The sequence below is a fragment of the Calliopsis andreniformis genome, chromosome 5 (genome assembly GCF_051401765.1).
Source record: "Calliopsis andreniformis isolate RMS-2024a chromosome 5, iyCalAndr_principal, whole genome shotgun sequence".
Classification (NCBI taxonomy): domain Eukaryota; kingdom Metazoa; phylum Arthropoda; class Insecta; order Hymenoptera; family Andrenidae; genus Calliopsis; species Calliopsis andreniformis.
In genome coordinates, this window is record NC_135066.1 from 19271974 (window position 1) to 19282843 (window position 10870).

Genomic DNA, 10870 nt, shown 5'->3' on the forward strand with positions numbered 1-10870 from the left:
TTGCATAAGCAGAACGAAAAACTTCATTATACTACAATAATATCCAAGCTTACATTAACTCACATACAGGGTGTCCCAAACTAAGTGCGGGAGCCGGAAATGGGAGATTCCTGGGATGATTCTAAACAACATTTTCCTTTGCAAAAATGTCCTCCGAAGCTTTGTTAACAAGTTATTAACGAAAAACCCCGACCAATCAGAGAGCACGAATAGCGAGCACTCGGCCGACAGGTGACCTGTCGCTGGTCGGCCGAGTGCTCGCTATTCGTGCTCTCTGATTGGTCGGGGTTTTTCGTTAATAACTTGTTAACAAAGCTTCGGAGGACATTTTTGCAAAGGAAAATGTTGTTTAGAATCATCCCAGGAATCTCCCATTTCCGGCTCCCGCACTTAGTTTGGGACACCCTGTATAGGTTCTTTGTATCTGCAATGTTATTGGTATTTCTGTAAGTAATGAAATTTATAATCGCAATGTTAACTTTCCATTACTGTGTTTCTTGCCAGATTTTGGTAGCACCCTTTACTGTCTAATAAATATTTTTTTCTCAAATTTACAGATTTTTCTTTAAATACATTTACTATAGTAACAATGGCCAAATCGTGACTCGCGAGTCTCATGTAGCTCTCCTAAATATTTACTTTTAGATTTTGAAAATCCTCCTAGGAAAATTGTTAGAAAATTGTTGAAAAGCTTCTTACTTAATTCAGAGGTGAGAAAGAAGAGACTTCTCCCTTTAAAATGAGCCCGAGTGAATTGCTGTATGATTTTTTTTGTAAAGTAACAGTAGCTCCATAATCAACAATTTGTCAGTCCAAAAGTAATGACCCCTTAACTTTGCAAAATGTTTAACAATTAACACTCATATGTATAAAATACCGTTCCACGAAAGGATGTAGCTTTCAAGTATTTCTGATAATCGAAATATTGCTTCTGTCATGGCAGGGTTTGGCCATCAGTGCACTACAGGATTAAGACAATTATTACATGTATTCTTCCATATTCGCATACTAAATACATTGGGAGGAAAAGGAGTTATACTCATATGTATATATATGTAGTACCTATGCATTATGTTGTCTCGAAATGTTATCTAGTCTCTGTATTGATTACGTCGTGTCGTGTCGTCGTCGCGTTTCGTCCCGATTTTTGATCAAATTTTGAGACATAATTGTATGCTAAACTTTGCTTGTATAGTCACTTTTATTAAATAAAAGTCTATTTGGTAATGTAGGATGTTAAAGAAAAAGGGTTCGAGACCTTAAGGATTTACAGTGTGCACTGTGAGGAGTACAAAGTGTCTAATTTTAAAATAATTCGATATTGTGAGTTTTTCGTAACATACTAAATATAAACAGAGGAATTCTTTTATAATAGTCAAAATGTCAATAACACTGACAATAATATAATCAATTCAGTAAAACAATAATATTATCAATCCTCTTCAGCCTATTTGAAACCGCACAAGATTAATATCAATGGCAATACATACACTAATTGTAAGAGTGAAAAAGCATGAAGAGTGCATAAGAGGACCAAATGCCTAGGGCTTAAGCCGGTCCCACACACATCGCGAATATTCCCTAATACGATTATGCCCGAGTATAATTAATTACGAATCAAATCTCCCACACTACTCGCTCATGCTTGGACTTAGGTAGCCTCGTACCTGTGCGTCCTAACAGGTGTTTTAGGTTCTACAAAAACAGTTATTTTTCTTGTAAATAAAGAAGTTCAGGAACTTGCTCATTAGATAGTACTACAATAACAATCCTATTTCAAGTAAAGCGCGTCAAGCATGTGATAGGGTCGAAAGGTTGATGGTGCTAGTTATGAACTATTGTTCTACCGGTCAATCCAGATTGAGTTTCTTTTTTTAGTGCGTGTAAGACTATACGACGAGGTATCAGTTATATTTTCCTATATAGAGTATCTTATAGTAATAAAAATAGTAAAACATAAGAGAGTGTATAATTTTATTTCATGCCCAGTAATGTATTAATAAAGTAAAAAAGTGTAAAGTTAATAAAGTAAAAATCCAACAGGTTATGGGCTCAGGTACTAAGCTTCCAGTAGCACGTAGCGTGAACTAGATAGAAAAGTTAGAAAAGAATAGAAAGAGAAAGGTCCAATAAAACAAATAGATAGTTTTATGGAATAAGAAAAATGTGTGTTGCAGGAAATATTGTAAATTTTGCAAAAAACAGATCACAGAAAATCAAAATTTATCTCGAGGCGGCAGATCTCTTAAAGGTTTTTAAAGGGACGCCTACAGAGGCAATAATACAAGCAGATGATTGAAAATAAAATGACGCAAAAGCGAGAAGGATTGTGGTGAGTACCAGGGAAAAGCAAGCATTAATTTATGTAATAACGTGTACACTGCATATAAGATATTAGAGAAATTTAAATGTATATACGAGAGAAATACAGAGCAGCAAAAATGTACTCTCATGCAGGGATTTTTCGAGTACAAAAGGAAAAGTGAGACAGACATGACAACCTTTATATCAGATCTCAAAGCTATAGCATTTAAACTTAAGAGCTTAGGTGAAGAAATAAAGGATACAATGTTACCTGTCAAAAATATTAACGTCATTACCAGAAAATTACCGTTACTTTATCAGTGCCTCGGAGTCGACATCAGCAGCTGATAAAACACTTACGAACTTAACAGCCAGACTTTTGGAGGAAAAGTAGAATTTAACGATGGCGAGATAAAGATAAGTAAAGATGGAAATATGATCTCACAAAGAATGAAGAATAATATCGGGTTATATAATTAATGAGACTCAAAGAGAAGCAAGAGCATTAATAACGGTAAAAGAAACTTTAATAAAATTGCGGCACCAAAGATTAAAGCACTTAAGTGCAAGTAATATGGTAAAACTGTTTGAAGTGGCTGAAGGAATAAAAATAACAAAAAATCATATATTGCCACAATTTAAAGGTGGGGATAAGTGCATATTAGCGAATCACAAAAGAATACCATTTGAAAATGAGAGAAGAAGAGCAACACAGTAGTTGAAAATAATACACACTGACGTATGTGAACCAATCACTCCAGCAACGTGAGACAGAAAAAGGTATTTTATCATCTTCATTGATGACTATACCAATTATGTTGAAGTTCATTTATTAGAGTCAAAAGAAGTGTTTACAAAATTAAAAGAGTATTACAAACCGAAGTAAAATGAAATAAGAGAATCAAAGGAATAAGATGCGACAATGACAGGAAGTATGCATGTCATAAATTAAAAATGTGGTGCAGAGATAAAGGTATATGGATAAACTATACGCCGCGATACACTTCAATTGAATAGGGCGAATTGAAAAGGTCAGGGCGACGACAAGTCAGAAAAGTAAAATAGTGTGAGGAGAAACAGTAAGAGTCGCAGCTTATTTACATAATAGAAGCCCAACTAAGACGAATGAGAAGACAGCATCTATGAGTTATGGAATAAAAAAAAGCCTGCCTTATAGCATCTGAAAATTTTTGGGCGTACTGCATACTCTAAAGAATTAAAACAGATCAGAAAGTTGAATGAAAGGGGTAAAATGGTGAAATTTGTAGGTTTAGCACTAACAGCATACACACTATGGGATCCAACGAAAAAAAAGATAATCATTTCAAGAGCGGTAAATAAAGACGATGACATGAAAGAATATGAAACCAGTAAAAAAGGGCAGATTACAATAGAGTCTGGAAAAGAAAATAAAGAGGATGAAATAACCTCGATAGAAGATATAAGTGATAGAGAGGAAGATGATGGCTAAAGTGCAACAGTAGTAGAGTCCTCTGGAAATACATTAAGTGATCAATACGAAGATGCAATAGGTAACTCAGCAGGAGAAGCTAGAGAGTATCAAAGAGAAATAGGATTAAGAAGATCTATTAGAAGCAAAAAATATCCAGATAAATACAGTGATTATGTGTTTTTAACCTATGAAGAGGCTATGCAAAGTACAGACCAGAAGAAATGGCTGAAAGCCATGCAGGAAGAACAGGACTTGTTGGAAAAAAATAAGGTATGGGAGTTAATAGATAAGAAAGGGGCAGAAGGAAAGAAATGTTTGTCTAGTAGATGGGTATTACAAGTAAAGGAAGAAGGAAGATATAAAGCTCGACTAATTTCAAGAGGCTGCGAGCAGAAAGGAGATATAGATTATGAGAATTTATACAGCGTAATAGTGAAGAGTACAACACTAAGGATACTATTTGTACTTGCAGTGCAATATAGATGGAATTTCGTATTTGATATAAAAACAGCCTTCCTTTATGGAGAATTTAATGAGGAAATATATATGCAATTGCCAGAAGGATATAAGGCGGAAAAGGATAAAATCTGTAAATTATAAAAGGCATGTATGTATGGTTTAAAACAGGCGTCATGTTGCTAGAACAGAAAATTTCAAGAAATACTACGACAACGTGGATTCAACCAGCTTATTATAAAACAATGTGTTTTTAAAAAGAAAGTTAATACAGCTATCCTGACAATACATGTAGATGATGGAACATTATTTGGAGAGAACCAATAGGAACTTGAAAATTTGATAAAGAAGCTGGAAAATTGTTTTGATGTGACATGTGGTAATGATCTAAATATTTTGCTAGGTCCTGAAATTGAGAGAGAGAAACAACAAATCATTAAACTAAAACAATCAAGATATTTAGACCAAATTTTGGAGACGTTTGGCATGGAACGAGCGAAAGCTGTGACTACTCGAACATTGGCTAACGCTGATACAGGAAGAGATGCAGAAAAGACTAACTTTCTTTATAGAAAAACAATAGAAAGTCTTTTATACCTAGCAACTAAAATAAGACCTGATATAAACTATGCTGTGATGTGTCGTAGTAGAAAAATAGAAAATCTGACAGATATAGATGTAACTAGTGTTGAGAGGATAATGAAATACCTACAAGGAACAAGACATTTAGGGTTAGTATATGGTAAGAATAGTAAAAGTAATATGAACGTGTTAAAAGAATATTGCGATGCAGACTATGCAAGTGATGTAAAAACTAGGAAGAATACCTCAGAATATGTAATAGAGTATTGTGGATGTAAAATTAGCTGGGCGTCAAGGAGACAGCCTATAGTAGCTTTATCAAGCGCCAAAGCAGAATTTATTTCAACCGCAGAATGTTCTAAAGAATTCTTGTACTTAAAAAGCTTTATAGAAGAGTTAACCGGTACGAAACTGCAAATTGAGACGCATATAGATAATCAGAGCGCGATTAGACTGATCAGTACAGGAATTCTAAATAAGAGGCCAAAACACATAGATGTACGTTATCATTTTATAGAAGAAACAGTAAGAGAAAATAATATAAGATTTATATATTGTAACACTAACGAACAAATAGCAGATATATTTACTAAGCCGTTGGAAACGACTCGGTTTGAGAAATTTAGAAATGAGCTGGTGCAATGAGTGTATGTGTATAGATAATATGTGTACATTCAAAACATTATAAAATTATTTAAATTAAGATTAAGAAAGGATGTTACAATAGCAATCTTATTTCAAATAAAGCGCGTCAAGCATGTGATAGGGTCGAAATGTTGATGGCGCAGGTTATGAACTATTGTTCTATCGGTCAATCCAGATTGAATTTCTTTTCTTAGTGTATATAGGACTATAATACGAGGTGTCAGTTATATTTTCCTATGAGTACCTTATTGTAATAAAAACAGTAAAAAATAAGAAAGTGTATAATCTTATTTCACGCTTAACGGAAAGGTGTTAATAAAGTTTTTAATAATTAATATCTCGGAAAGGAAACAAAGTTGCAAAAGATTCAGTACATACGACGTAGAGTCCCTTTGTCAGACGATGTGTCATGTTGGAAAAGATTATGCATGTGGTTTAAACATGATGTACCTTCATTACATTATTCAATTAACCTGAAATAACATTTATCAGTAACAATCAAGTATTCTGAGAAAGATGAATAGGGCTAGTGGGTCTAGCAAAATGGCCTCCATCGCCTCATTTCAATCCTTCGAATTTCTTTTTGTGGAGATGACTCGAAGACTTAAGTCTACTCATCGCCAATAAATAATGTGCTAGATTTACAACAATAAATAGAAAATACGTATCGTATAATACAAGGTACGGAAGAAATATTTGAAAACATATATATGTGTATTTATGATTCGTAGACGAAAGTTTTGTATTGAAATGAACAGAAGAAATATCGAAAATCTATTATAATAAATATAAAGGTGTGCCCTACGCTTGCATCTATGAAAATATCGAACACTTGTAAATAGTAAAAGGTAATTTTATATCGAAGAGATTGAGGTTAGCACCTATATAGAGTTTAGCGCTTCCATTGATTAGACATTTTTTACTCTTCCTGGTGCCTATTATAAGTTCTTAAAGGTCGAATTCCTTGTTTTAATATCCTGTATAATACAATGCTAATATCTGTTAATATACGGTAATAGATAGGTATGTATATAACTTCTGTCTCGACTTACGTCTTTGACGATGTACAGCGATTACAATGAAACCAATTAGAATGACATTCAGATATTATTGTATTAAAATAAAGTAAAGTAATATAACTAACTAACAGTTAAATGATTGCATGAAATTGATTAAATAATTTCTGTTCACACTTTGAATATACTTGCTAAATAATTTTGTTTCAGTATATCAGAGTTCGTACTAGCAGCTGTTTTGGTACTTAATGGCATTTCTTTAAGTAGCGTGGTGTTTTATCGACTACGTCAATAAAATTCGTCAAACCAGTAAAAATTTCTTCTCAAAAAATGTACATTGTAAAGTGTAATCTGTCATAAATAGACTGTGAATATTTATGCAAATACATATTTTTCATATTGTGAATTACACATATATAAACGTCCGATAACTGAGTATGTTAAATCTTTTAAACAAATTTTCAAGCAAGAAAACTTAAATCAGTATTTGACATACATAGATATACTGAAGTCCATTTTGAGACTTGTTACTTAACCAAAAAAAAGTGTTCTTAACTGAATTAATGGAAAAAATTAAAGAAATTGTTGAAAATTGTATGGAAAATATACCCGATACGTTCGAAGAAAACACTAAAGATTTTTCACTGTCGAACATAACAAAAATTTTGAGTGCTACATTTGCAAAAGGACCAAATGTCGTTCCATTACAATAACAGAATAAACATGTACCAATCACATTGTGCAATGTAGAACGATCATGTTCCATTGATAAATTAATTTTTAAGACAAACGGCATCAATCCCTGGTCGAAAATCTTGAAACAGCAATAGTTACATATTATAACCTAATTCATTGAAAATAAAAAAGCAATTAAGTTACTAACACATCACAAATCTACAGTTATCTATATACTTTTAGAATATTATGTACATATTTTTTGCTTATTTGGATATACTTCAACTGCATAAATATCAGTAGTCTAGTTATGTAGTCTAGTATACAAATTTGAATAAAATCTAAATGTTTGAAGGAGCCGTAATTAGAAATAGTAATAAACATATTTCAGAAAGGTGTGGAAATGAATGATTTGAAAACAATCCGAGAAAGATACTTCAAATGTTAGAAGCGAAGATATTACGCCCTTTCTTCAACCTAGAAGTAAATTAACTGAGGAAGGGTCACAGAGCAGTCACAATATGAATCAATTAGTCTACTTGACCTCGTAATTATCGTGAATGACCGACACAATCCCACACCCACGATCCGGATACGTAATCACGTTAATTACGAGTGCTGGTGGTAATTTAACCAATAGAGACTTAACCCAAAAACCAAGTAACAAAAGAAAATCATATAAAGCAAAGATACGGGGGAGAAAAAGTGTAAACCAATTGATAGAAATACGTTCTTGTAACACTAAAGTATAAACTACGCATAAATTGTATGAGTTTTGTAAATAAAGTGTTGTAGTATTAATTATGGAAAAGTTTATTTGAAATATTATAGAATAATAAGATTTGTACATGTTATAAATTAAGTTCGAATTAAGGCAATTCCAATTTTCTCTAGAAATAATATATTTAACAGTCTGGAAACTCTTTTGAAATAACATATTTATCATTTCGCGTATTCTATAGACAAATTGCATTTAGTGTGTGCTAAGTTCGACATTAGCGTAATTAGACATGTTTTAGTGAAATTACAGTTTAATGTCTTTCCCAATTCATTTCATCGCTAAAACAACGAATCAATCAGAGGAACACAAAAAAATTATATAATATTGCTTATCTTAAAAAGAAAACATCAAATTTAAATTCTGCTTATACGTGAGCTCTTCTTTAAATAATTACCGTAATATTAGTAAATATTGCCTTCGAGAAAGTTCAAAACTTCGCCAATAAAATCTAACCTAAACCTAATTCAGTCCTGACCTAATCATTCTACATCCCGGTAATACGAGGATAGATTAAGCTATATTAGGTCTGATTTAAAGTTTTAAATGTTTCCAAAGTCAAGTTTTATGAGGTGTACTCTGTTATTGTAAAAATCCAAAAATTGGTAATAGATTTATCGAAATGTTTAATAAAAGTCCAAAATGGAAGCAATTACGAACTTTTTTCAGGCTTTTATCATTTACCTTTAGAAAATACTAGAATACACTGGTAAAACCTAGGATTTACCAATTTTCGGATTTTTACACTAATTGGTAATACATACACGTAGTAAATAACACTGAGTGAGTACCACTTACAGATTCGTTCATACATATTCTGAATATTACTTAATTGTGAATACTACTGAGCTATTTTTTTTAACGTTTAACTTTTATCTCAAATTTCTTTATTTGAATATGAAAAGTATAATATCTTAAAAATTGTAATTGTATATACATGTCTATATGTATATGTACTTGTAATATTGATATTGCATGAAAACAGAAATGCATGCACAGCTTAGAATAAAGTCTTATGCAAGCACAGAATAGAATAAAGTTTTTAGTATGTGTTTACTTTCAATTTATTAACAAGAAAATATTTGTTTAACTAAAAAATTAAACTACTTCCAAACTTTTGTATGAAATCATCCAGATCCATAAAATTTTCTAAAATAAATATCGTATTGCACAGTTTTAGATCAAGAAAAAAATTCCTTGAAATGGAAATTGTTATTTATAATTTCGAATCAATCGCAAGATTACAGAATAATTGTCAACGAAGATTAAACCGCACCCACCTACTGATCTAGTGAACGTGTTATCTTCCGTTTGTAAACATCATTGACGAACGTAATAGCGTTTACACCTGTGTGAGTGACACTATGCTGCGATGCTTATTGTTAGGCACATATGGTATGACGGTCTTGTGTAATACGAGTCACAAAGTACGAGGATTGTTGCGCAATTAAAAAATAATGTAACAATGTTATAAAACATTTTAGCTGGATTATTACTAACAGCACTGTAATATATGTATATTATTACAGATAAAGTGGCAGTAGAATCCAATTTTTTTAATGACGCATTCTAAAACGCTTAGCAATTTTCATTAAACATCGTACATTTTTAAGTTATCCTGTTTTGAATATTATAACTTCGAGAATTTACAATGGACTTAATAAGCACTGTATATTTACAGTGATTCGTACAGCTAGAAACCTAGTGACACAAGTTTTATAAAATTATTAAAATTTTCAGCTGAAAATAATGAAAATAATATGTATATTAGCGTCAACAGTGCTGCACATTTTTTTCTCAAAAATTCAACAAAAATTAATTAAAACAATCCCACAGAAAGTCTGTGTGAACATTGAGTTGTATAATTTAATAGTTGACATATAGCGTAAGCACAAGTTTCTAATAAATTTCATTTTCTAATTTATAGGTTACTGAATATTACAGTGAACCTGCAAATTAGTCACACCACTGCCGATTTCAACGATTTTTGTATGTATTGTTAAGATTATTATTCTGAACAACGTTTTCTTATATATGTAATAGGTGGTCGGCTTTAATTTCCGAGATATTTGCAAGAAACTTGCTACTACACATTAAATTCTGGTTACATTTACGCTTCCGTGGCAGTGCGCGTCGCGTAGTGACGCCGCTTTGCTGCTGTTTCTACAAACATAGCATAGGCGCGACATCCAATATAAGGGGTGGACTTTTACTCATGTTAGTGGAATAAGTTGACCCAGTGGACAAAGATAACCTAAATCTAACTATCTTGCATTCTATATTTCCAGGATAGTTAGATAGTAGCCTAAATCTAACTATCTTGCATTCTATATTTCCAGGATAGTTTAGTGTGTATTACCTCTTTCTGCTGGGTCCTTGTAAGGTGTTGAGTAGCCTGAGGATTTTTTTTGTACCTGTCCACTGGGTCAACTTAGACCCAATGGGGAAATACGTAGTATCCAACATATTTTTGCTTATAACTTTAAAACTAAGGCCGACTACCTATTATATATATATAAGAAAAAGTTGTTCAAAATCTCGTCGTCTATAATATATCCAAAGATCATTGAAATCGGCGATGGTGTGACTAATCTGCAGGTTCACCAATATTGCGAAGAATAATGTTATCACCTATACTTGCATCCCTTTGGCATCAATTAAACTTTTCGCAATGAGTTTTTTGTAAGAAAAATGAAAAAAGAAACGTAAAACATCATATTGTACAGATATATTAACGTTGCTAAATGCCTTTATTACGAATATCAATAGTTAAAATATTATTACAATTATATTGAATCTATCTTTACTAGTTTCTGTATTTACTCAACGGATTCATAGAAATTCTTTGTATTTATACTGCACCATATGAAATAGTAAATCATTTACATTCCCTTTTCATCCACTTATTTCAATAATTTGCTTAGCAGTCAATTTTTCTGGTCTTTAAATGACACCCTGACG

General features: G+C 32.2%; 1 protein-coding gene across 1 annotated transcript in view; it reads right to left on the reverse strand.

The window, feature by feature from the left end:
• Adsl (adenylosuccinate lyase) overlaps positions 1-10870 on the reverse strand; it is a 114540-nt gene that overhangs the window by 39211 nt on the left and 64459 nt on the right. The window lies entirely within an intron of this gene.